At 48.8% G+C, this 27,495-nt stretch overlaps 1 protein-coding gene and 1 non-coding gene across 6 annotated transcripts in view; both read right to left on the bottom strand.

Moving 5' to 3' along the window:
• LOC140409304 (transcription factor COE3-like) overlaps positions 1–27,495 on the bottom strand; it is a 782,491-nt gene that overhangs the window by 30,954 nt on the left and 724,042 nt on the right. The window lies entirely within an intron of this gene.
• trnar-acg (transfer RNA arginine (anticodon ACG)) lies at positions 11,957–12,029 on the bottom strand. The gene has a single exon. It is a non-coding gene; the product is annotated as a tRNA-Arg (tRNA).

Raw genomic sequence — 27,495 nt, 5'->3', positions numbered from 1 at the left:
ACGCCGGAAGGATTTCCGCCCCGCCAGCTGGCGGAAGTGGCGTTTGTTTCCCCGCCAGCTGGCGCGGAAATGCGCGGGAGCGTCAGCGGCCGCTGTCAGTTTCCCGGCACATGTGCGGGAGCGTCAGCGGCCGCTGTCAGTTTCCCGCGCATGCGCAGTGGGGAGAGTCTCTTCCGCCTCTGCCATGGTGGAGGCCGTGGCGGAGGCGGAAGGAAAAGAGTGCCCCCACGGCACAGGCCCGCCCGCGGATCGGTGGGCCCCGATCGCGGGCCAGGCCACCGTGGGGGCATCCCCCGGGGTCAGATTGCCCCGCGCCCCCCCCCCAGGACCCCGGAGCCCGCCCACGCCGCCTGGTCCCGCCGGTAAATACCAGGTTTGATTTACGCCGGCGGGACAGGCAATTTCTGGGCGGGACTTCGGCCCATCTGGGCCGGAGAATCTAGCGCGGGGTCCCGCCAATCGGCGCGGCCGGATTCCCGCCCCCGCCCAATCTCCGGGAGCGGAGACTACGGCGGGGCGGGGGCGGGATTCACGGCGGCCAACGGCCATTCTCCGACCCGGCGGGGGGTCGGAGAATGACGCTCGAGGTTTCCGAGTTCCCCGGCACGATTCACACTACCCCACTGCAGAGGTGAGGTGGGGGTCATTAAAATCTGGGATGCTCAAGAGGCCAGAATCGGAGGGGTGCAGACATCTCCGAGAGCTGTCTGGTTGGAGGAGGTTACAGAGATAGGGATTCGAGAATACGGATGGAAATTTGAAAAACAATGGGCGCGATTCTCCAATCGCGGGACAGAGTTCCCGCGCCGTCGTGAACGCCGTCGTGTTTCACGGGGGTGCGAAATGGGCGCGGGCACTAGCAATTCTGGCCCCCACAGGGGGCATAGCATGGCGCTGGAGTGGTTCACGCCGCTCCAGCCTCACTTCCTGGTGCGCACTGGGGGTGGCGCCCACCCGCGCATGCGCAGTGGCGACTCGCCAACCCGCGCATGCGCGATGGATTTACGGAACGCGCCGGCCCCGACGCAACATGGCACAGGGGTTCTGGGGCCGGACGCACAACAAAGTAGGCCCGGGGTGGGGAAGAGGCCGGCCCGCCGATCGGTGGGCCCCGATCGCGGGCCAGACCCCAGCCACCCCCTTCCCCCCCTCAACAGGCCGCCCCCGACCCTTCGCACAGAGTTACCGCCGGCAGTGACCAGGTGTGGACGGCGCCAGCGGGACTCTGCTTTTACCGCACAGCTGCTCGGCAGCCGGAGAATCGGCGGCCCTGCCTCGTACAGCGGCCTGCAACCGGCGCCGCGCCAAATGCGCCGCCGCAAATGGTGCTGATTCTCCGCACCTCGGAGAATCGCGCGCTGGCGTCGGGACTGGGAGAATCGCGCCCAATGCGTTGCTGGAGCAGGAGTCAACGTAGGTCAGCAGGGACAGGGGTGAACTGTGCGAGTTAACAGAAATACAGGAAGATAGGAAATAGGAGCAGGAGGCGGCCATTTTGTTCTGAGACCCTAATTAATATTAATAATAATATCAATGTTAAATAATAATTAATAATATTAATATTATCATGGCTGATCTTCTTCCTGAATGTCATTCCCCCAGCATTAACCCCATATCCTTTGATGTCTTTACTCTGGAAAACACAGGCAGCAGAGATTTGAATGAACTCAAATGACCTCAGACAAAGGGTGCACGTACATAAACAAACAGCTTCCATGTACATCTGCCCCTGTTTAAGTGCAGACAGACAAGGACACACACAGACATGCTTCTGTTCTTCCGCTGATTTGCAGCCTGAACCACAGACATCTTAGTCCTGCTGTTCACTTATTTTCATTTTCATTTCCTTTCGAAGCGATTTGAAATTAATTGGGGGCTGAGGGATTGCGAAGTGGCGAGTGCGATCCGCTGATGCAGCGGTCTGCTGACTGAACGCGTATTAAAGTTTGCACAAAAGGGGATGTGGAGCTCATCGCTCTTCAAAGGAACAGTCTTCAGCTCAACACCTTTCTCCAGGGTTGCCTTCCTGAATACGGGTTTAAGGTCAGTCAGATCATTTGTGTGTGGTGAGGCTACTTTACTTATTTATTCATCTGAACCTCACGAGAGGTGTAATGGTGGCTAACTAAGTTAGTGGTGGCAAAGTAAACTGGAAGTTATAAACATGTCAGGGAGAGCTCCTAAATTTCCAGCTCTCTGAACTTAGCATAGTGGATAGCACTGTGGCTTCACAGCTCTAAGGTCCCAGGTTCGATTCCTGCTTGGGTGGCTGTCTGTGCAGAGATTGCACGTTCTCTCCGTGTCTACGTGGGTTTCCTCTGGGTGCTCCGGTTTCCTCCCACAGTCCAAAGACGTGCAGGTTAGGTGGATTGGCCTTGCTAAATTGCCCTTAATGTCCAAAAAGGTTAGTTGGGGTTCCTGGATTAGGGGGATAGGGTGGAAGTGAGGGCTTAAGTGGGTCGGTGCAGACTCGATGGGCCAAATGGTCTCCTTCTGCACTGTATGTTCTGTGAACGAGCTTTTGATCACCTGTCCTCATATCTCATTTGTGGTTCGCTGTCAAATTTAGGTTAACGCTCTTGTGACGTATCTTGGGGCATCTTATCATGTTAAAGGCACTATATAAATGCAGATTGGCTTTAAAAGGTGTGGTTGTGAAACAGGGAGTACTGAATGACTGTCCCCACCAACCACCGTCATCAATGTAGGGCAGGGTTTTCTGCCCCGTGGCCTGACCTCCGGTACTGGAAGCAGCCGTTGGCCGTCGGCGGGAACGGAAGATGCTGCCGACACCGATGGCATTTTGCGTGGCTCGCTTGTCCCATTGCCAGGGAAGCTGCCACAGGGCATTACCTTTGCTGGAACTGGAAGATCCTGCCAGTGGGAAGTGCTCTGGATTACTGGTCCAGCTGTATAACTGCTACTGTACCAGGATGTATCTGTACTTCATATATTCGGAAGATATACCAACGAAAGGATGCCAGTATTTATTGATAACTGAGTGCTTTAACCAAGGATGTAAAATGGTGAGAGATATTTGTTCAGCGACCATACACACATGAATATATATCTGTATGCAGAGAGCATAGAAACATAGGAGCAGGAATAGGCCATTCAGCCCATCCATTCTGCTCTGTCATTTGATAAGATCATGGTTGTTCTGATTGTGGCCTCAACTCTACTTTCCTGCCTGTTCCCCAGAACCCTGTGCTCCCTCGTCAATCAGAAACCAGTCTAACTCAGCCATGAATAAATGTGATGACCCAACCTCCACTGCTTTCTGCTGAAGAGAATTCCACACACCAACGACCCTCCTGAGAGGGAAAATATTATCCTCATATCTGTCTTAAGAGGGAGACCTCTTGGGCGGGATGCTCTCAGCCCATGTGGGGCCAGAGAATCGCCGGGCCGGGCGCGATTCGCGTGCCGCCGCCCCGACGCTGGTCCGCCGATTCCCCGGAGAGCGGAGACTTGGCGCCATTGGCACGGCGCCGGTCGGGGGACGCTCTACGTGGCACCCTAATGGCGATTCTCCGCCTGGGATGGCCGCATAAAAAATCTGAGTTCCGCCGGCGCCTTCCACGAGTGGTCTTACCCGGCGGGACCTCGGCGTGCATCCATCTGGGGGCGGCCTGGTGGGGGAGGAGGAGGGGTGTCTGATCCCGGGGGGGGGCCCCTCCGCTGTAGCCTGGCCCGCGATTGGGGCCTACCTATCGGCGGGCCGGCCTCTTGGACTGGGGGCCTCTTTTGCTCTGTGCCGGCCCTTGTAGCCTTACGCCATGTTGCGTCGGGGCCGGCGCGGAGAAAGGAGCCACTGTACATGCACGGCAATCGTACCGGTCACACTGCGCATGCGCAGACCCGTGGCGCCCATATCACGCCGGTATCAGCAGCTGGAGCAGCGTGGGTCACTCCAGTGCCGTGCTGGCCCCCTGTAGGGGTCAAAATCGCTGTTCCTGAGGGCATGTTGACACCATCGTGAAACGCAATGTCGTTTACGACGGCGTCAACACTTAGCCTCATGATCAGGAATCTTGCCCCCTATTCTAAAACTGTGTCCAGTGGTTCTACTCTCTCCCACAGTGTCCTCGCTTAATCCACCCTATCAAGATCACCACTCATTCCTCGAAACACCAAGTGGATATAGGCCTAAGATCAGGAGCGGGCTTGACAGAGCAGATGTTTAAAGGGTGTTTCCACATGGGGGAGGGAGTAGAGCTGGGGTACACAGTTAAATTAAATAAACAGGCTCGCATTTAAGATGGAGATGAGGAGAATTTATTTTCTCTCATCAGAGTCCGTGGGACTGTCTTCACCAAAAAGTAGTAGAGACAGAAGGCCCCTGGGTAGTTGTGGACTGAGCATCTCCTCGAGGCCTAAAGAAACAGTAAAGTGCCGTTGAATAACAGAGTGTTCCAGGCGCTGCAGGTATCGAGGTACACGTTGCTAAATGCGTCATTCAGCAGACTATCACGCCCGGGGCCATTGAACATTTTTAAGGCAGAGGTGCATAGGTTCTTGACTAACAAGGGGGTCAAAGGTAATCGGGGGAGGTGGAATGCGGAGTTGAAGCCGCAATCAGATCAGTCATGATCTTATTAAATGGCGGAGGGTAATATCCTGCACAGGATTTAGCGGGTGGAAATGATGATCTTCGCCTGGTTCTCGCGGTGTACGAGCTCCCTCAGCGAGGGGCGGGGAAGCTCCTTTTAGCATTGTCTAATGGATCGACCAGTAAGGTACCATCCAAAGAGAGGGATCCAGTGGGAAGTGTTTATATTATATTTATAAATAAATCAAAGTTCTTTATTTTACTTGGTGGGGACTCCCCTTGTCCTTAATAAGCAGAGCAGGCCCGAGGGCACAAATGGCCTACTCCTAATTCGTATATTCGTTCTCTCCGAGTCTGATCACTCTGCATCCTGCACAGTTCCAATGAAGGCCAGTGCGAGCTGGAGAAACGGCATCTCATCTTTCAATTAGGCTCTTTGCAATTCCTGAACTCAACACTGAGTTCAACCACCTCAGATCATAACCTCTACCCCTACTGTCTCAGCAGCAGTTGCTGGTGGATGCTATTGCCATGTCCATTTACACATCCTCGATCCCCATCCTTTGTTTCTTTACTAAACCTGGGGCAATTTAGCACGGCCAATCCACCTAACCCGCACATCTTTAGACTGTGGGAAGAAACCGGAGCACCCGGAGGAAGCCCACGCAGACACGGGGAGAACGTGCAGACTCCGCACAGATAGTGACCCAAGCCCGGAATCGAACCTGGGACCCTGGTGCTGTGAGGCAGCAGTGCTAATCACTGTGCCACCGTGCGTGCCTTGGGGCTTTTCTGTGGGGACAGTCCTAATGCCCTTGAAAGGGGATGAGTAAAGTATTCAATGATAACTATCCCGATCTTGCAAATCAATAAAAGTTATGTGGAATCCTTTTGTCAAGTGGTTGCAAAGGTGTCAACTTATTTTACAGAAGGTGACCATTCGACCCATTATGCCTGTGTTGGCCTTTTGTAAATGCTATTGAATTCATCTCAGCCTTCTGCTCTTTCCCCAAAGCCCTGAATTTTCCTCTCCTTTTCAAGTCTGTATGCAATTCACTAGAGGCGATTTGATGAATCGGCTACCACCACCCTTAATATTATTTTTAATTTAAAAAGTTTTCTCATTTCCCCTTCTGGTTCGTTTGCCAATTTTAGTCATGGAATATGGGGTTCACTGGCTAAGCCAGCATTTGTTGCCCATCCTAATTGCACGTCGAACTGAGTGGCTCGCTCGCCATTTTAAGATTCAAATTGCTGTGGATCTGGAGTCACACGTAGGCCAGGCCAGGTAAGGACGGCAGATTTCCTTCCCTAAAGGACATTAGTGTTTTAAAATAATTTTAAAGTACCCAATTCTTTTTTTTTTCCAATTAAGGGGCAATTTAGCGTGGCCAATCCGCCTACCCTGCACATCTTTGGGTTGTGGGTGTGAGTCCCACGCAAACACGGGGAGAATGTGCAAATTCCACACGGACAGTGACCAAGGGCCGGGATCGAACCCGACTCCTCAGCGCCGTGAGGCAGCAATGCTAATCACTGCCCCACCGTGCCGCCCTCTTAAAGGACATTAGTGAACCAGATGCTTTTTTCGCAATGATGACTGTTGATTGCCTGGTCACAATTACAGAGTCTGGCTTTCAATTCCAGATTTTATTAATTTAATTTCAATTCCACCAGCTGGATTTGAACCCATGTCCCTCGAGAATTGCCCGCGGTCTCTGGATTACTAATGCAATTACATGACCGCGACACCACCGTCACCTCTGATCACTAACCCTCCTGTCCAATAGAAGCAGTTTCTCTTGATTTACTCTATCAAAGCCCCTCATAGCGTTCAACACTCACTAACGTTTGATCTAACTGAACAAAGGCAATCACACGACAAAGATAAAAAGGCAGTTTCTGAAAAGCAAAGATTAGCTAATCCCAAGTGACAAAAATATCAATTTGTCATTTTGTCTTCAGCTGTCAGCTGCATGTTTCTAGATTGTTCCGTTCTCAGTTTGAAATGAGTTCTTTGCAAGTCTTTAACCGCACCTAGTGACCCCTCACTGTCGGGAGTCCTAAGGCGCCGAAAAGAGTGTAACATGTCAAGAATTATGTTCATAATTTTTTCCTACTCATCGCAGTTAAGAGAGACATCTTGAAGCACTTCACCTACAATGTAATACAGTAACCACCATGAGGGCAGCCATTTGCACGCAGTCCGATCACATCCACAGGTGGTTATGCTACCGGACTGGTATTGGATAAGCTTTGACTAATGATTCGGTGTGACGTTCAAAACCCACTGCTTGGGAATTTAAATTCAATTAATTAATAAATCTAGAACAGAAATCAGTAATGGTGATCATAAAACGACCAATTATAAAAACTAGACTGGTGCACTAACGTCCTAGAGGGGAAATAAAACTGCCACTCTGGTCTGGCCTACATGTGACTCCAGACCCACACCAGCATAGTTTACTCTCACCTGTCACCTGGACCGGTCCAGCAAGCCAACTCAGTTACATTCAAGAAGGCTCATCACCACCTTCTCAAGTGCAATTCGGTTAGGGCAAAAAACATTGTCCTCACCAGGAGTAGGCCCTTTGAGCCTGCTCCACAATTAATAAGAGGCCTCAGCTCCGTGGGCGGGATTCTCCGACCCCCCGCCGGGTCGGAGAATCGCCGGGGGGTGGCGTGAACCTTGCTCCGCCGCCGCCTGCCAAATTCTCCGGCACTGGATTTTTGCCGGGGGCGGGGATCACGCCGCGTCGGTTGGGGGCCATTGGCAGTGCCCCCCCCCCCGGAGATTCTCCAGTCCCCAATGGGCCAAGCGGCTGCCCGTTTTCGGCCAGTCCCGCCGGCGAGGATTAGACCAGGTCCGTACCGGCGGGACCTGACTCTGAGGGCGGCCTGCGGAGCCCTCGGGGGGGCTCGCGGGGGATCCGGCCCCGGTGGGGGGGGGGGGGGGGGCAGGGGCACGGTGGCCTGGCCCACGATCGGGGCCCACCAATCTGCGGGCGGGCCTGTGCCGTGGGGGCACTCTTTCCCTCCGTGCCGGCCTGTGTAAAGCTCCGCCATGGCAGGCGCGGAGGAGAAACCCCCTGCGCATGCGCAGAAATCACGCCAGCATTTCTGGGAACACGCTGGTGCTCCTGCGCATGTGGCAACTCGCGGCAGCCGGCGGAGGCCCTTTGGCGCCAGTTGGTGCGGAGCCGACCACTCCAGCGCTGGCCTAGCCCCCAAAGGTGCAGAGCATTCCGCACCTTTCGGGCAGCCCGACGCCGGAGTGGTTCACGCCACTCTTTGGCGCCGGTACGACCCGCCCCGCTGGATACCGTAGAATCCCGGCCCATTTTACTCTTTGCCCCCTTAACCCTTGACTCCCCTGTCAATCAAAAATCTGTCTAACTCAGCCTTAAATAAATCCAATGGCTCAGCCTTCATTGCTTTCTAAGTAAGATGATTTCATGAACTAATGACCTTCTTGAGAGAAACAAAATTATCCTTCGCTCCGTCTTAAAAGGAAGATCTCTTATTCTTAAACCTTGACCCTTAGTCTCCCAGACACGAGGAAACATCCTCCGGGTGTCCGTCCTCTCAAATCATCTCAGGATCTTTTGTTTCAAGAAGATCACCTCTCATTCTGCTAAACACCAATGGCTACAGGGTCCATCTGTTCAACCTTTCTTCGTCAGATAAGCCCTTCTTCCCAGGAATGAGTACAGTTAACCTTCGCTGAACTGCTTCTGTTGCCGTTATATCCTTTTTCAAATGAAGAGATCACAAGCGCTCCAGATGTGGGCCCGACATCTCCATTGTGAGTCCGCCCCTCTACCGCTGCTAATGAGGACTGACAATTTGGCGCTCAGCCAAATCTCCCATTCACTGCAGTGGGACTGGAGAATCCCGCAGCCGTGAATGGACGCAGAATCCCGCTGCCGTGAACGGGCGCAGAATCCCACCCATGGTCTCACCAAACCCCTGCATAGCTGCAGTAAACCTCCCCCACTTTTATATTCCGCTCTTCTTGCAATAGACACCTTTTGCCTTCCTGACCATTTGCTGTGCCTGCAGACTAACCTTGTATGATTGGCGTACCAGCGCCTCCACTTCGGGCACCTCCCTCCATTCAAATAAAATGCTGTTTTTCTTTTCTTCCTGCCAAAGTGCACAAGTTCACATTTTCTCACTTTATACTCCACCTGCCATTTTCTTTTACCACTCTACCCCAAGGGGTGAAGAATGGGGAGTGGGGCAGGGCGGGGGGAGGAATGGTTCAGCCCCCTCTCCCACCCACCCTTGCTGTACCTGCATACTAACGCTTAGCGATGGATGTGCCAGGACGGCCAGGTCGGTCTGTACCACCAGGTTCTCTCTCCATTGAAACAGTATGCTGCTGCTTCTCCATTCTTCCGGACAGACCACATTTTCCCACAATATTCCCAAATCTGCCACTTTCTTTTGCCCACTCACTTAACCTGCACTTAACCAATCACTATCACTTTGTAGAGTCTTTACTTTCTCTTGACAGCCTACTCTGCTGCCTACCTTGGCGGCACAGTGAGTTAGCAAGCGTACATTTGGTCTGTTCATCCAAGTCATTGATATAATCATCGCTATCGATTGTAAATACTTGAGGCCTCAGCACTGATAACTGTGGCACCCCACTTGTGCCTGCCAACCCGAAAATGATCCATTTAATGCTTACTCTCTGCTTCCTGTTAACTAAGCAATCCTCTATCCATTCTAATGGATACCCACTACACCATGACCAATTATTTTGTGCAGTGACCGTGGATGTGGCACCTTATCAAATGCGTTTTGGAAATGCAAGTTCAGCACATCCACGGGCACCCCTTTATCCACGTTACTTGTTATTTCCTCAAAGAACACTGATAAATCTGTTCATCACAATTTCCCTTCCACAAAAACAAGTTGACGCTGCCTGACCCCGTTATGATTTTTTAAATATTCTGCTTAATAATGGATTCCAGCAATTTACCTATGGCAGATGTTAGGCCAATTGGCCAATAGCTTCCTGCTTTTTTATTCCCTCCTTTCATGTACAAAGTAGTTATTTTTGCTATTTTCCATTGGAGTGGGACCCTTCCAGAATCTAAGGAATTTTGGAAGATGCCTCTATTAGCCCTGTAGCCACTTCTTTTAAGATTCTGCAATGCAGACCAACAGATCTTGGGGGTTGTATTGGGGGTCTAATCATTTCCTGGCAACTTTTCTCTGGTGATAGCAATTGTTTGACATTCCTCCCTCCTTTTCACCTCCTGATTTTCATGTACCTCTGGGCTGTATCCTAAGCCTTCTGCACTGAAGGCAGCCTTCAAACTGAACTTGAAATTCACTCATGTTATGATCACTGTTGCCTAGAGGCTCATTTACTCTGAGCTTTTTTCCTTTATTCCTTCAAGGGATGTCACCGTCACTGGCAAGGCCAGCATTTGTTCTCGCCAGTGATTGCCCGTGAACTGAGTGGCTTCCTCGGCCATTTCAGAGGGCAGTTAAGAGACAGCCACATTACTGCTATTAATTAATGTTGCCTCATTACTAAGTCAGAATAGCCAGCTTCCTGGTTGGTGCCAGAACTTACTGCTCTAAGAAATTGTCCCAAATACACTCTATGAAGTCATAACTCCCAACTGATTATCCACCGACTTTCTTCCGATAGGGCTTTTGAAAGAGCAGCACGGTAGCACAAGTGGCTAGCACTGTGGCTTCACAGCACCAGGGTCTCAGGTTCAACACCCTGCTGGGTCACTGTCTGTGCGGAGTCTGCGCGTTCTCCCAGTGTCTGCGTGGGTTTCCTCCGGGTGCTCCGATTTCCTCCCACAGTCCAAAGATGCGCAGGTTTAGGTGGATTGGCCATGATAAATTGCCCTTAGTGTCCAAAAAAGTTAAGTGGGGTTACTGGGTTACGGGGATAGGGTTGAGGCGTGGGCTTGACTAGGGTGCTCTTTCCAAGGGCCAGTGCATACTCAGTGGGCTGAATGGCCTCCTTCTGCATTGTAAATTCTATGAACAGGGGAAATTGCCCTCAGCTGAAATCCTCATTCAGTCAGCTACGATCTAACTGAAAGCAGAATAGGCTCAAGGAGCTAAACAGCCAATGCACATTTTTGCTATAAGCAAGGATGATGTACCGCTGATAGTGCAACAATCCCCTCTCTGTAGTCACTGAAGATCAAGGGATCATATGTGCGGAGAACAGGAAAGGGACTTGAACGCATGACCTACTGACTCACGGTTGAGTTCAACAGTGGCAAACTGGGGAAAAACTGACCGGTTGGGATTTATCGTGGGGTTTGTGTGGCCCCCTGCCAGAATTCAGCATAGTACCACCTTCTACTGCAAAAGAGTTGATTAAACTCGGAAGTTTTGAATGATTTATAAAGACAGCCTGTTTAATGGTGCTGGATTAAACTGTACATTACAGGACCACGTTCATTCATTTTTAATGTTTTATTTTTCCTTTGCAATATTTTGAAAATAAATATTAATAATAAACCAACCCCAGCTTGACTTTCCCAATTCACCAGGGCCTTGGGAAGGTTATAATGATTACAATCAGGATGTCTATATGACCATGGGGCAAAATATTATTGATATCGATACTCATTCGAACCAAAAGAAAAAGGTCCCATGCACCACAAGTGTCATTCATTCAAATTCCCCCAAGATTGTCGCCATGGCAACAATCCGTTAACATCATCAAGGTTTTTAACCGTGTAACTGCAGGCCCGCAAGTTTGCACTCGAAGATTTGTTTTGACAGGAGGTTTGCCTGCATGCGTGGTATGCAGAACATAATTGGGATTTTGCACAGACGAAGCCCATTCCATCACTCACACAAACCACTTCTCGACCCAGCCTATAGCACACTCCTTGCTCATTGTGGCAACTTGCTGTGCACAAAGTAAATACTGCATTTCTTATAATAGTGACTACTTCAAAAGTCCCTACTTGGTGTGAAGCACTTTGGGAAACCCAGGACCATGAAGATTGCTTTATTAATGCAGGTGTATTTCTTTGAAAGATGGGGGAGAGGAATTTCTAGCAGATACACGTGTTATGAGCATTAAAGGTTGCAAATTCTCATTACTGACTTTCAACTGCGTGTTAAATGCCAGTGAGAATTTTGATCGAGATTCCATGGGTTTTGACTGAGAAACCAAGATGGAAATACTTCCAATGGCACTGTCAGCGCCTGTGCAGGGGGTGGAGAAGCAATGGGAGGGGTTAACTTGTCCAAAACCGTAATTGGACTAGCCATTTAAATACTGTAGCTATACAAGCAGGTGAGAGGCTGCGGTAACTCACCTCTTGACTACCCAAAGCCAGTCCACCATCTACAAGGCACAAGTCAGGAGAGTGATGAAATACTCTCTTCTCCTTTTGTTTACTGCGAGCCAGCCAGGAGTCGAACCTGGAATCTCCTGATCCGTAGTCAGGCACGTTATCCATTGCACCACTGGCCCACTCTTCTACTCTTGTACACAAGAATACTTAGGTGGTTGTTTTTGACCAGCAGAAACACGATGGGCCGAAGGGCCTTCTCTGTGCAGTTGACCTGTATAACTCTACTTGCCTGGGTGAGAGCAACTCCAACAACACTCAAGAAGCTCAATACCAACCACGACAAAGCGACCCGCTTGATTGGCACCCTCTCCGCAACTTTAAACATTCACCCCCCCCCCCCCCCCCCCTGCCCCCCCCTGTCTACTGACACATGGTGGCAGCAATGTGCACCACCTACAAGATGCAACATGTCAAGCCTCCTTCAACAGCACCTTCTAACCCCCCCCCCCCCGAACCTCTACCGCCACCTGCCTGTTCTCCCGCCAGCCACACAGCATCCTGACTTGGAACTGAAAGTGAAGGTCACTATGGACTCCACGGGCATGAGCTGCTCACCCCTTTTGGAAGGCAGCTGACCGGTGGTGATTGAATCTGAGGGTCACCACATCTCAGGCGAGGGGCAAGGTTGAGAAGGATAACCTCAGCCGGTACGGGAGTTGAACCCGTGCTTTTGGTGCCACTCTGCATCACGAACCAGCCGTCCAGTCAACTGAACCAGCTGATCCACCGACTTGGAACTATATCGTCGGCCCTTCACTGTTGCCACGACAACATCCTGGAACACCCTGCTTAACATCATCATGGATGTACCTACACCACCGGGACTGCAGCGGTTCATGATGGTGGCTCACCACAACCTTTCAGGGGCATTTCGGGTTGTCAATAAACGCTGGCCCAGTCGGCAAAGCCCACGCCCAATAAATATATTTTTTAAAAAGGTCCAGTAAACAGAGAACACAGATTAAAGGCGAAGAACCAGAGGTGATACGAGGGAAAATAAATGTAGCGAGCTTTAACGACCTGGAATGTACGGCTTGAAAGGGTGGTGGAATCAGATCCAACAGAAACTTTCAAAGGAGAATAGGGATTGAAGTAAAAAATGTCGATGATTATGTGAAAGAAAAATGCAGGTGGACTCAAAGGGCCAGCACTGTCAGAATGTGCCAAATGGCCTGCTTCTGTACTGCCTTATTCATTGATTCTCTGATATATACACAGTGCGATGACAGCTCCAACAGTATCCGAGCAGTTGGAGGAGCCCTAAGCCATCATTATATCAATTCAGAAATTACAGGCTTGTGAGAAACTCTATGCATCACTGCAGCTGAAAGTGGGTTATTATTCCTAATTTTTTTATTTGTTTAAATTGACTGGGCGCATGAATAACATCCTGAACAACCATCACTGCGAGTTTTCAGCTGCGAGCAGGCAGGAGTTAGCTGTTTCACATCCTTGACGTGATCTACTTAACCCCGGGTCAGGCCAGCTCCAAGCCTGCAATCAAAACACCATGAGCTTCATTGCTGAGGTGAGCTGCTGGGTAAAATATCACAGCTCAAACTCATAGTGCCCCGAGCTCATTCTGATGCAGCTTTCAGAGGCCAGAATCTCAACCCGCATTTTCCTCGAGGTTCGTTGAAAAAGACACCACAGAATCACAGAATGGTTACAGCCCAGGAGGAGGCCGTTCGGCCCGTCACGCCTGTGCTGGCCCTCCGAAAGAGCAATTCACCTAGTGCCACTCCCCCCGTCACTTCTCCATAGCCCTGCACATTCTCCCTTTCACAGATAATTCCTTCTAAAATGCCTCGATTGAACCCTGCCCCCAGCTCGCCCTCAGGCAGTACATTCTAGATCCCTTAAACACTCCTTGTGCTTCTTTTGCCACCTTAGAGAAGATGGTCCCACTTGTGGAGGAAAGTTAGAGGCCAAAATAAAACATAATCACCAAATCAATCCACTCTGGAGAAACCTGTGTACCCAGAGAGGTGAGAACGTGGAACGCCCTACACACGGAATAGCTGAGTCCAACAACACAGTTTCCTTTACGCTGAAGCTAAATAAGTGCATGAGGGCAAAAATAACAGAAAGATATGGGAAAAGAACCAAAGGCAACATGAGGAATATCTTTTATTCAAACAGCGAATGGTTAGGATCTGGAATGCTCTGCCTGTGGGTTGGGTGAAGACAGATTCAATCAGGGCGTTCAAAGGGAAACGGGATAAGTGCCTGAAGAGAAAATAAGAACTCAGGGCTGTGGGAAGAAGGCAGGGGAGTGGGGCTAGCTGAGTTGCTCTGCCTGGGACAGAACTGACTGGCTGAATGCGCTCCTTCTGTGCTGTAACCATGCTGCGCTTCTCTGGGCGGAATTTTCCCTTCCTTGCGCAGAGTGCCGGCTGAGGCGGCAAAATCGACGTGCAGCTGGCCGGCTGTGAGCTGGCACGCTTTGCAGCAGTCTGTGCAGAAGGAAGCTCCTGGCATGGCGTACGCCGTCACGCTGGCGGGGCTGGGGCTAATACAGTAAGCAATGCCAGCTCCGATCTGCGATTTAACTAAATACATGCCCCCCATCACCCACCTCACCCACGGATAAGGGGAACCTCACCTGCCAACATGCAGCAGGGAACACCCCCCCCCCCACAACGGATAAGGGGAACGCCCCCCCCCCCCCCCCCCAGCAAGCACAAGGGCAACACACCGGCCATGTACAAGGGAAACCCCCACCAACACCGTGGAACCCCCCCCCCCAGAGGGACTCCCTGGCACTGCCCCCGGCACTGAGCCAGGGGGTAGTTCCAGGGTACAGCCCAGGATTGTCCCTCTCCTCTGGGGGATATACTCAACTGTGCGCCCGGCGGGTTCCCTTCGCTGGGTCATGTTTTGCAACGGCGGTTGTAAATCCCGCCGACGTGACATCAGGGCCGCTGGCAGGGAGGGCAGGTGACATGGAGGGAAAGCCATCTAATTATATTAGAACTTATTGAAATGAGGTTCCCGACCTACCGGGGCAGGAGATTTCGCCGGTGAGATTCACATCTCCCGAGTCTCATCAGATTTTGTGCCCACATTGGCGTTTGCGCTCAAAGTCGTGGAATATTTGTTTGACATTAAATACAGGTAGGAGCTGATCTATGTGACGCAGGGCCACCGGCATGTGGCTATTGGGCTGAACGACCAAATTCTATGTTCTCAATACTGAGGTAACTATGTAAGTGGCCTGTCTCAGATGTGTGCGTGGTCGGGGTGGGGGAGGTGGGAAGGGGGGGAGGAACTGAGTGTGAGACATGACCAAGAATAACAGGGAAGCCATGTAGCCTCCAGCACAGGTTATTCGAGTTCCATTTCAGGGCACTGAAGTAATTTCACTGCTTGTTCTTCACTTGCCCCCTGAGGCCCGACAGCTGATTGAGGACATGGGGCAATTTGTCAGCATCGTCCTACAAAACGGATTTTAATAAAAAGATTCTTAATCCCATGCACAATGACACGGGTTTGCCGGCGCAAATAACGGAGGCCGCAGCTGATGGCTCGCTGACTCAGTATCAACTGGACGTGCTGAGCAAAAGGTTTAGAAGTCTGAAATGATTACACAAAACGACGTTCGTTAGCGAATTAGTACAGAGACTGCTCTCAGCTGAATTTTGAAAGCTCCAGGGAAAAGCTGCATGCACGTTGTTATTTATCATCACATTGTGCCATGTTCTCCTGTCGCGATAAACCATGGACAGCACAATTCGCCACGTCCAAATGTTCTGACTCGAAACTCTTAAGAGGGTTAACAGGATATTACACAAGGCTACTGAGAATGATTAAACTAGATTGTTAACTCCCTCCTACCTCCCACTTTATTGTTCGCTGGAACTATGCTAATGTACTCACTTTAACACAGCCCCACAAATTCACTTGTTCAGGTGGGGGGGCTGGTTGCTGTCGCAGACACCTGTGAGCTGTGCGTATGAGCTACTTAAACTGCCTGTTGCAGAAACTCTATCTAACCTATTAACTCCAGATTTGACTATTAATAATAATAATCTTTATTAGTGTCACAAGTAGGCTTACATTAACACTGCAAAGAAGTTACTGTGAAAGTCCCCTAGTCGCCGCACTCTGGCACCTGGTCGGGCACACTGAGGGAGAATTCAGAATGTCCAATTCACCTAACAGCACGTCTTTCAGGGCTTGTGGGAGGAAACTGGAGCACCCGGAGGAAACCCACGCAGACACGGGGAGAACGTGTGGGCTCTGCACAGACGGTGACCCAAGCCGGGAATCGAACCTGGGACCCTGGCGCTGCGAAGCATCAGTGCTAACCACCGTGCTGTGGTGCCGACCTATTACAATGCTTTCTTGGCCAATCTACCACCTCTGTAAGCTTGAATTCATTCAAAAGGTGGCACAGTGGTTAGCACTGCTGCCTCACAGCTCCAGGGCCCCAGGTTCAATTCCGGCCTTGGGTGACTGTCTGTGCAATCTGCACGTTCTCCCCGTGTCTGGTGTGTTTCCTCCTGGTGCTCCGGTTTCCTCCCACAGTCCAAAAATGAGCAAGTTAGGTGGATTGGCCATGTTAAAATTGCCCCTTGTGGGTGGGATCAATATTTTGCAAAATTAGTGCAAAACTTTGCAACTGGTCTCACTCTAATGTGCTCTCCCATGATATACCCAATGCTCTGGGATCGAACCCCATCGCTTTGGGGGGGGGGGATCGAGAGATCGGTGCGCCATTTTAAAATGGCATCTCAATCTCCTCCTGTGCAGGAAACAGGACTAAGTGCGGTCTCGGCAGCGCGTTCCCTGCTGACGCCCCGAATAGAATTAGTGTCCGGCAGATAGCGTGGTGTTTCTGAGTGCCATGCGAACGGGACTCTGCTCCCTTTCGGTTAGATCGTGCCCAATATTTTGGATCTAAATGATCTTTTTACAGAGCTGAAGAGAGGTAGAAATGTGAAGAATTATAAAGAGCCAAGATGTGGAGATGCCGGTGTTGGACTGGGGTGAACACAGTTGAGAAGTCTTACAACACCAGGTTAAAGTCCAACAGGTTTGTTTCGAATCACTAGCTTTCAGAGCACAGCTCCTTCCTCATGTGAATGAAGAGGCATGTTTCTGGAACCCACGTCTTCATTCACCTGAGGAAGGAGCTGTGCTCCGAAGGCGAGTGATTTGAAACAAATCTGTTGGACTTTAACCTAGTGTTGTAAGACTTCTTACTGAAATATAAAGAGGGCGGAGGAGGTGGAGCAGAATAGTAGAACAGGGATAGGTCGGGGCAAAGAAGAGTTTGGCAAATTTGTCACGGACATAAGACAAAGGGGGCGTGTTAATGATGCCATTAAGGAATGAAGAATGCGAACAGTGGCAAAAGGTGAGATAGCAGAATGTGTTAATGGGAGCAACTGGTCAGCAAGGTACAGCTGGTCATGTGGGGGAGGGGTGGGGTTCTGCCTCACTTATGTGATTTGATATCAAATTCAGTTTGGGAATCGTTCCTATGAAGGACCGCAGAATCTATTCCTATGTAAAAAATGCTGCATAAATTCAAATTCTTATTGAAACGAGAAACAAAAGAGCTGGGAGGGGTGGGTTCAATTGGGTAACTCTTTCATAGAATTTACAGTGCAGAAGGAGGCCATTCAGCCCATCAAGTCTGCACCGGCTCTTGGAAAGAGCACCCTACCCAAGCCCACACCCCACCCTTTCCCCATAACCCAGTAACCCCACCCAACACTAAGGGCAATTTTGGACACTAAGGGCAATTTAGCATGGCCAATCCACCTAAGCTGCACATCTTTGGACTGTGGGAGGAAACCGGAGCACCCGGAGGAAACCCACGCACACACGGGGAGAACGTGCAGACTCCACACAGAGAGTGACGCAAGCTGGGAATCGAATCTGGGATCCTGGAGCTGTGAAGCAATTGTGCTAACCACTATGCTACCGTGCTATCCTTTCGAAGAGTTGGCACAGGAATTTTCTATGTGGAACCATTCTACGTTTCAAAGATAAGCGAGAGAGAGAGAGAGGAAATATCATTCTGTCTCTCGAAGTTGCCGTTTTGCTGAATAAAAAGGGTTGCTTTTGCCGTATGTGCTTGTTTCCGTGTACTCAACGAGAATGCTGGTGAGAAGGGACCCTGAGGTGGAAAATCCTGGAGTCTGACTCAATCCTCTCTGGGCAAACCAACCTTGGACAGTTCCTTTAACAATGATAAATCACTAGTTCTTTGCGTGCACATACACCCCCCCGCGCCCCCCACCCCCCCCCCCCCCCCTCCCCACTCTACCCTCGCTCCCTCAACTCCAACTAAATTGCCAGCGTGAAGAATCTTCTGGCGGGGAACAAAAAAAGCATCAAAATATATTTCAGATAATGTATTAGGAACTCAGCAGCCTTACTTCAACGTATCAAATTGGGTCGTGTCTTTTCCAATGAGCGTCGATCGGACAAGAGAGGTTAGATTTAAACTCGCTACGCGATTTGTCCTCTGGTGGGGTTGGGGGGAGAAGTGGGGGCGACAGGGTGGGGGGCTGGAAACCATGACACAATATGTGGATTCCCCAGCCTCTAGTAGTACAGATAGCGTTCAACAAACACTTCAAGGTCTGGAGCCCTTCTCCACGCCTATCAGGCCAAAACGGACAGAAGTAAATCTGATAGCTCTACCTGTCCTGTATTGAATTTTCTGCTACTGACTCGTTGATGCAAAGGCACACTCCAAATATGCTGGTGTGGTCCCTGAAGGAATTAGGAATGGTGCTTATGGGTTTATATAGCTTTGTGTTCTCCTCCCATTCATTCCTTACTAGAAGTTTTAAGCAACGTTTTTGCGGAAATATAAAGAGGCTCGTTCATTTGAATACATGTTAGCATGGGTTAACTATTTTGATATGTGTGGAGAGAGAGAGATGACAGGCTCAGAGATTGAGGATTAGAGATGCAGAAATAATTAGAGAGTGAAGGAATGAGGGAGACATCACAGAGATGGAGGAACGGTGAGGGATTTCTAGGGAAATGGAGCGAAAATGCGATAGAGCCGTTAAAAGAGACAGAAAGGAAACAGAGAGCGTAAACCAGCAGAAGAGGCAGATAGGAAAACACGTTAAAGAGAAACAGAAACAGGCGAACAGGCAGAGAGATGGAGAGGCAGAGAAAACACAATGACAGGTTGAGGCCCAGAAGGAAGAGCTGAGAGATAGAGAAATGTACGGTGGAAATTTACAGCTCTGGTATGGCGGGGGCAAGCTCGGAAAATACGACAAGCCATTCAGAGGTCCATTGACTTCAGCGGGATTGCAAAATCCCACCAGAAGAAGGGACACCAAGATAGACAGACAGAAAAACCAATATAGAAACAGAGACACCGAGACAGACAGAAAACCAGATAGAGAAACAGAGAGACACCGAGACAGGCCGAAAACCAGATAGAGAAACAGAGAGACACCGAGACAGACAGAAAACCAGATAGAGAAACAGAGAGACACCGAGACAGGCAGAAAACCAGATAGAGAAACAGAGACACTGAGACAGACAGACAGACAACTAGATAGAGAAACAGAGAGACACCGAGACAGGCCGAAAACCAGATAGAGAAACAGAGAGACACCGAGACAGACAGAAAACCAGATAGAGAAACAGAGAGACACCGAGACAGGCAGAAAACCAGATAGAGAAACAGAGACACTGAGACAGACAGACAGACAACCAGATAGAGAAACAGAGAGACACCGAGACAGACAGAAAACCAGATGGAGAAACAGAGACACTGAGACAGACAGACAGACAACCAGAGATAGAAACAGAGAGACACCGAGACAGACAGAAAACCAGACAGAGAAACAGAGACACTGAGACAGACAGACAGAAAACCAGGTAGAGAAACAGAGACACCGAGACAGACAGACAGAAAACCAGGTAGAGAAACAGAGACACCAAGACAGACAGAAAACCAGATAGAGAAACAGAGACACTGAGACAGACAGACAGACAACCAGAGATAGAAACAGAGAGACACCGAGACAGACAGACAACCAGACGGAGAAACAGAGAGACACCGAGACAGGCAGAAAACCAGATAGAGAAACAGAGACACTGAGACAGACAGACAGACAACTAGATAGAGAAACAGAGAGACACCGAGACAGAGTGAAAACCAGATAGAGCAACAGAGACACCGAGACAGATAGAAAACCACAGAGAGAAACAGAGAGACACCGAGACAGATAGAAAACCAGAGAGAGAAACAGAGAGACACCGAGACAAACAGAAAACCAGATCGATAAACAGAGGGACACCGAGACAGGCAGAAAACCAGATAGAGAAACAGAGACACTGAGACAGACAGGCAGACAACTAGATAGAGAAACAGAGAGACACCGAGACAGACAGAAAACCAGATAGAGAAACAGAGACACTGAGACAGACAGACAGAAAACCAGATAGAGAAACAGAGACACTGAGACAGAGAGAAAACCAGATAGAGAAACAGAGAGACACTGAGACAGACAGTCAGAAAACCAGACAGAAAAACAGAGAGACACCGCGACAGACAGAAAACCAGATGGAGAAACAGAGAGACACCGAGACAAACAGAAAACCAGATAGAGATACAGAGAGACACCGAGACAGACAGAAAAGCAGATAGAGAAACAGAGAGACACCAAGACAGATAGAAAACCAGAGAGAGAAACAGAGAGACACCGAGACAAACAGAAAACCAGATCGATAAACAGAGAGACACCGAGACAGGCAGAAAACCAGATAGAGAAACAGAGACACTGAGACAGACAGGCAGACAACTAGATAGAGAAACAGAGAGACACCGAGACAGACAGAAAACCAGATAGAGAAACAGAGACACTGAGACAGACAGACAGAAAACCAGATAGAGAAACAGAGACACTGAGACAGAGAGAAAACCAGATAGAGAAACAGAGAGACACTGAGACAGACAGTCAGAAAACCAGACAGAAAAACAGAGAGACACCGCGACAGACAGAAAACCAGATGGAGAAACAGAGAGACACCGAGACAAACAGAAAAACAGATAGAGAAACAGAGAGACACCGAGACAGACAGAAAAGCAGATAGAGAAACAGAGAGACACCAAGACAGACAGAAAAGCAGATAGAGAAACAGAGACACCGAGGCAGACAGCCAGAAAACCAGATAGAGAACCAGAGAGACACCGAGACAGACAGTCAGAAAACCAGATAGAGAAACAGAGAAACACCGAGACAGACAGAAAAGCAGATAGAGAAACAGAGAGACACCGAGACAGGCAGAAAACCAGATAGAGATACAGAGAGACACCGAGACAGACAGAAAAGCAGATAGAGAAACAGAGAGACACCAAGACAGACAGAAAAGCAGATAGAGAAACAGAGAGACACCGAGAGAGACAGAAAACCAGATAGAGATACAGAGAGACACCGAGACAGACAGAAAACCAGATAGAGAAACAGAGAGACACCGAGACAGGCAGAAAACCAGATAGAGAAACAGAGAGACACCGAGACAGACAGAAAACCAGATAGAGAAACAGAGAGACACCAAGACAGACAGAAACCCAGATAGAGAAACAAAGACACCGAGACAGACAGACAGACAACTAGATAGAGAAACAGAGAGACACCGAGACAGACAGAAAACCAGATAGAGCAACAGAGACACCGAGACAGATAGAAAACCAGAGAGAGAAACAGAGAGACACCGAGACAGATAGAAAACCAGAGAGAGAAACAGAGAGACACCGAGACAAACAGAAAACCAGATTGATAAACAGAGAGACACCGAGACAGACAGAAAACCAGATAGAGAAACAGAGAGACACCGAGACAGACAGACAGAAGACCAGAGAGAGAAACAGAGACACTGAGACAGAGAGAAAACCAGATAGAGAAACAGAGAGACACCGACAGACAGAAAATCAGATAGAGAAACAGAGACACTGAGACAGACAGAAAATCAGATAGAGAAATAGAGACACCGAGACAGACAGACAGAAAACTAGATTGAGAAACAGAGAGACACCGAGACAGACAGAAAAGCAGATAGAGAAAGAGAGAGATACCGAGACAGACAGAGAGAAAACCAGATAGAGAAACAGAGACACCGAGACAGACAGAAAACTAGATGGAGAAACAGAGACAACGAGACAGACAGAAAACTAGATGGAGAAACAGAGAGACACCGAGACAGACAGAAAACCAGATAGAGAAACAGAGACACCGAGACAGACAGAAAACTAGATGGAGAAACAGAGAGACACCGAGACAGAGAGAAAACCAGATAGAGAAACAGAGACACCGAGACAGACAGAAAACCAGATAGAGAAACAGAGAGACACCGAGACAGACAGAAAACCAGATAGAGAAACAGAGAGACACCGAGACAGACAGAAAACCAGATAGAGAAACAGAGAGACACCGAGACAGACAGTCAGAAAACCAGATAGAGAAACAGAGAGACACCGAGACAGATAGAAAACCAGAGAGAGAAACAGAGAGACACCGAGACAAACAGAAAACCAGATCGATAAACAGAGAGACACCGAGACAGACAGAAAACCAGATAGAGAAACAGAGAGACACCGAGACAGACAGACAGAAGACCAGATAGAGAAACAGAGACACTGAGACAGAGAGAAAACCAGATAGAGAAACAGAGAGACACCGAGACAGACAGAAAATCAGATAGAGAAACAGAGACACTGAGACAGACAGAAAATCAGATAGAGAAACAGAGACACCGAGACAGACAGACAGAAAACTAGATTGAGAAACAGAGAGACACCGAGACAGACAGAAAAGCAGATAGAGAAAGAGAGAGATACCGAGACAGACAGAGAGAAAACCAGATAGAGAAACAGAGACACCGAGACAGACAGAAAACTAGATGGAGAAACAGAGACACCGAGACAGACAGAAAAGTAGATGGAGAAACAGAGAGACACCGAGACAGACAGAAAACCAGATAGAGAAACAGAGACACCGAGACAGACAGAAAACTAGATGGAGAAACAGAGAGACACCGAGACAGACAGAAAACCAGATAGAGAAACAGAGACACCGAGACAGACAGAAAACCAGATAGAGAAACAGAGAGACACCGAGACAGACAGAAAACCAGATAGAGAAACAGAGAGACACCGAGACAGACAGAAAACCAGATAGAGAAACAGAGAGACACCGAGACAGACAGACAGAAAACCAGATAGAGAAACAGAGAGACACCGAGACAGACAGAATACCAGATAGAGAAACAGAGAGACACCGAGACAGACAGAAAACCAGAGAGAGAAACAGAGACACTGAGACAGACAGACAGACAACTAGATGGAGAAACAGAGAGACACCGAGACAGGCAGAAAACCAGATACAGAAACAGAGACACCGAGACAGACAGACAGAAAACCAGATAGGGAAACAGAGAGACACCGAGACAGACAGACAGAAAACCAGATAGAGAAACAGAGAGACACCGAGACAGACAGAAAATCAGAGAGAGAAACAGAGAGACACCGAGACAGACAGAAAACCAGATAGAGAAACAGAGACACCGAGACAGACAGAAAACCAGATAGAGAAACAGAGAGACACCGGGACAGACAGACGGAAAACCAGATAGAGAAACAGAGAGACACCGAGACAGACAGACAGAAAACCAGATAGAGAAACAGAGAGACACCGAGACAGACAGACAGAAAACCAGATAGAGAAACAGAGAGACACCGAGACAGACAGAAAATCAGAGAGAGAAACAGAGAGACACCGAGACAGACAGAAAATCAGAGAGAGAAACAGAGAGACACCGAGACAGATAGAAAATCAGAGAGAGAAACAGAGAGACACCGAGACAGACAGTCAGAAAACCAGATAGAGAAACAGAGAGACACCGAGACCGACAGAAAACCAGATAGAGAAATAGAGAGACACCAAGACAGACAGAAACCCAGATAGAGAAACAGAGACACCGAGACAGACAGACAGACAACTAGATAGAGAAACAGAGAGACACCGAGACAGACAGAAAACCAGATAGAGCAACAGAGACACCGAGACAGATAGAAAACCAGAGAGAGAAACAGAGAGACACCGAGACAGATAGAAAACCAGATAGAGAAACAGAGAGACACCGAGACAAACAGAAAACCAGATCGATAAACAGAGAGACACCGAGACAGACAGAAAACCAGATAGAGAAACAGAGAGACACCGAGACAGACAGACAGAAGACCAGATAGAGAAACAGAGACACTGAGACAGAGAGAAAACCAGATAGAGAAACAGAGAGACACCGAGACAGACAGAAAATCAGATAGAGAAACAGAGACACCGAGACAGACAGACAGAAAACTAGATTGAGAAACAGAGAGACACCGAGACAGACAGAAAAGCAGATAGAGAAAGAGAGAGATACCGAGACAGACAGAGAGAAAACCAGATAGAGAAACAGAGACACCGAGACAGACAGAAAACTAGATGGAGAAACAGAGACACCGAGACAGACAGAAAAGTAGATGGAGAAACAGAGAGACACCGAGACAGACAGAAAACCAGATAGAGAAACAGAGACACCGAGACAGACAGAAAACCAGATAGAGAAACAGAGAGACACCGAGACAGACAGAAAACCAGATAGAGAAACAGAGAGACACCGAGACAGACAGAAAACCAGATAGAGAAACAGAGAGACACCGAGACAGACAGAAAACCAGATAGAGAAACAGAGAGACACCGATACAGACAGACAGAAAACCAGATAGAGAAACAGAGACACCGAGACAGACAGAAAACCAGATAGAGAAACAGAGAGACACCGGGACAGACAGACGGAAAACCATTTAGAGAAACAGAGAGACACCGAGACAAACAGACAGAAAACCAGATAGAGAAACAGAGAGACACCGAGACAGACAGAAAACCAGATAGAGAAACAGAGAGACACCGAGACAGACAGAAAACCAGAGAGAGAAACAGAGACACTGAGACAGACAGACAGACAACTAGATGGAGAAACAGAGAGACACCGAGACAGGCAGAAAACCAGATACAGAAACAGAGACACCGAGACAGACAGACAGAAAACCAGATAGAGAAACAGAGAGACACCGAGACAGACAGACAGAAAACCAGATAGAGAAACAGAGAGACACCGAGACAGACAGAAAATCAGAGAGAGAAACAGAGAGACACCGAGACAGACAGAAAACCAGATAGAGAAACAGAGACACCGAGACAGACAGAAAACCAGATAGAGAAACAGAGAGACACCGGGACAGACAGACGGAAAACCAGATAGAGAAACAGAGAGACACCGAGACAGACAGACAGAAAACCAGATAGAGAAACAGAGAGACACCGAGACAGACAGACAGAAAACCAGATAGAGAAACAGAGAGACACCGAGACAGACAGAAAAGTAGATGGAGAAACAGAGAGACACCGAGACAGACAGAAAACCAGATAGAGAAACAGAGACACCGAGACAGACAGAAAACTAGATGGAGAAACAGAGAGACACCGAGACAGACAGAAAACCAGATAGAGAAACAGAGACACCGAGACAGACAGAAAACCAGATAGAGAAACAGAGAGACACCGAGACAGACAGAAAACCAGATAGAGAAACAGAGAGACACCGAGACAGACAGACAGAAAACCAGATAGAGAAACAGAGAGACACCGAGACAGACAGAAAAGTAGATGGAGAAACAGAGAGACACCGAGACAGACAGAAAACCAGATAGAGAAACAGAGACACCGAGACAGACAGAAAACTAGATGGAGAAACAGAGAGACACCGAGACAGACAGAAAACCAGATAGAGAAACAGAGACACCGAGACAGACAGAAAACCAGATAGAGAAACAGAGAGACAGCGAGACAGACAGAAAACCAGATAGAGAAACAAAGAGACACCGAGACAGACAGAAAACCAGATAGAGAAACAGAGAGACACCGAGACTGACAGACAGAAAACCAGATAGAGAAACAGAGACACCGAGACAGACAGAAAACCAGATAGAGAAACAGAGAGACACCGGGACAGACAGACGGAAAACCAGATAGAGAAACAGAGAGACACCGAGACAGACAGACAGAAAACCAGATAGAGAAACAGAGAGACACCGAGACAGACAGAATACCAGATAGAGAAACAGAGAGACACCGAGACAGACAGAAAACCAGAGAGAGAAACAGAGACACTGAGACAGACAGACAGACAACTAGATGGAGAAACAGAGAGACACCGAGACAGGCAGAAAACCAGATACAGAAACAGAGACACCGAGACAGACAGACAGAAAACCAGATAGAGAAACAGAGAGACACCGAGACAGACAGACAGAAAACCAGATAGAGAAACAGAGAGACACCGAGATAGACAGAAAATCAGAGAGAGAAACAGAGAGACACCGAGACAGACAGAAAAGCAGATAGAGAAACAGAGACACCGAGACAGACAGAAAACCAGATAGAGAAACAGAGAGACACCGGGACAGACAGACGGAAAACCAGATAGAGAAACAGAGAGACACCGAGACAGACAGACAGAAAACCAGATAGAGAAACAGAGAGACACCGAGACAGACAGACAGAAAACCAGATAGAGAAACAGAGAGACACCGAGACAGACAGAAAATCAGAGAGAGAAACAGAGAGACACCGAGACAGACAGAAAATCAGAGAGAGAAACAGAGTGACACCGAGACAGATAGAAAATCAGAGAGAGAAACAGAGAGACACCGAGACAGACAGTCAGAAAACCAGATAGAGAAACAGAGAGACACCGAGACAGACAGAAAACCAGATAGAGAAACAGAGAGACACCAAGACAGACAGAAACCCAGATAGAGAAACAGAGACACCGAGACAGACAGACAGACAACTAGATAGAGAAACAGAGAGACACCGAGACAGACAGAAAACCAGATAGAGCAACAAAGACACCGAGACAGATAGAAAACCAGAGAGAGAAACAGAGAGACGCCGAGACAGATAGAAAACCAGATAGAGAAACAGAGAGACACCGAGACAAACAGAAAACCAGATCGATAAACAGAGAGACACCGAGACAGACAGAAAACCAGATAGAGAAACAGAGAGACACCGAGACAGACAGACAGAAGACCAGATAGAGAAACAGAGACACTGAGACAGAGAGAAAACCAGATAGAGAAACAGAGAGACACCGAGACAGACAGAAAATCAGATAGAGAAACAGAGACACCGAGACAGACAGACAGAAAACTAGATTGAGAAACAGAGAGACACCGAGACAGACAGAAAAGCAGATAGAGAAAGAGAGAGATACCGAGACAGACAGAGAGAAAACCAGATAGAGAAACAGAGACACCGAGACAGACAGAAAACTAGATGGAGAAACAGAGACACCGAGACAGACAGAAAAGTAGATGGAGAAACAGAGAGACACCGAGACAGACAGAAAACCAGATAGAGAAACAGAGACACCGAGACAGACAGAAAACCAGATAGAGAAACAGAGACACCGAGACAGACAGACAGAAAACCAGATAGAGAAACAGAGAGACACCGAGACAGACAGACAGAAAACCAGATAGAGAAA

The sequence above is a fragment of the Scyliorhinus torazame genome, chromosome 3, assembly GCF_047496885.1.
Source record: "Scyliorhinus torazame isolate Kashiwa2021f chromosome 3, sScyTor2.1, whole genome shotgun sequence".
NCBI classification, from domain to species: domain Eukaryota; kingdom Metazoa; phylum Chordata; class Chondrichthyes; order Carcharhiniformes; family Scyliorhinidae; genus Scyliorhinus; species Scyliorhinus torazame.
Note: the sequence above shows the minus strand (reverse complement) of the source record. Positions and strands in the feature narration are given on the sequence as shown.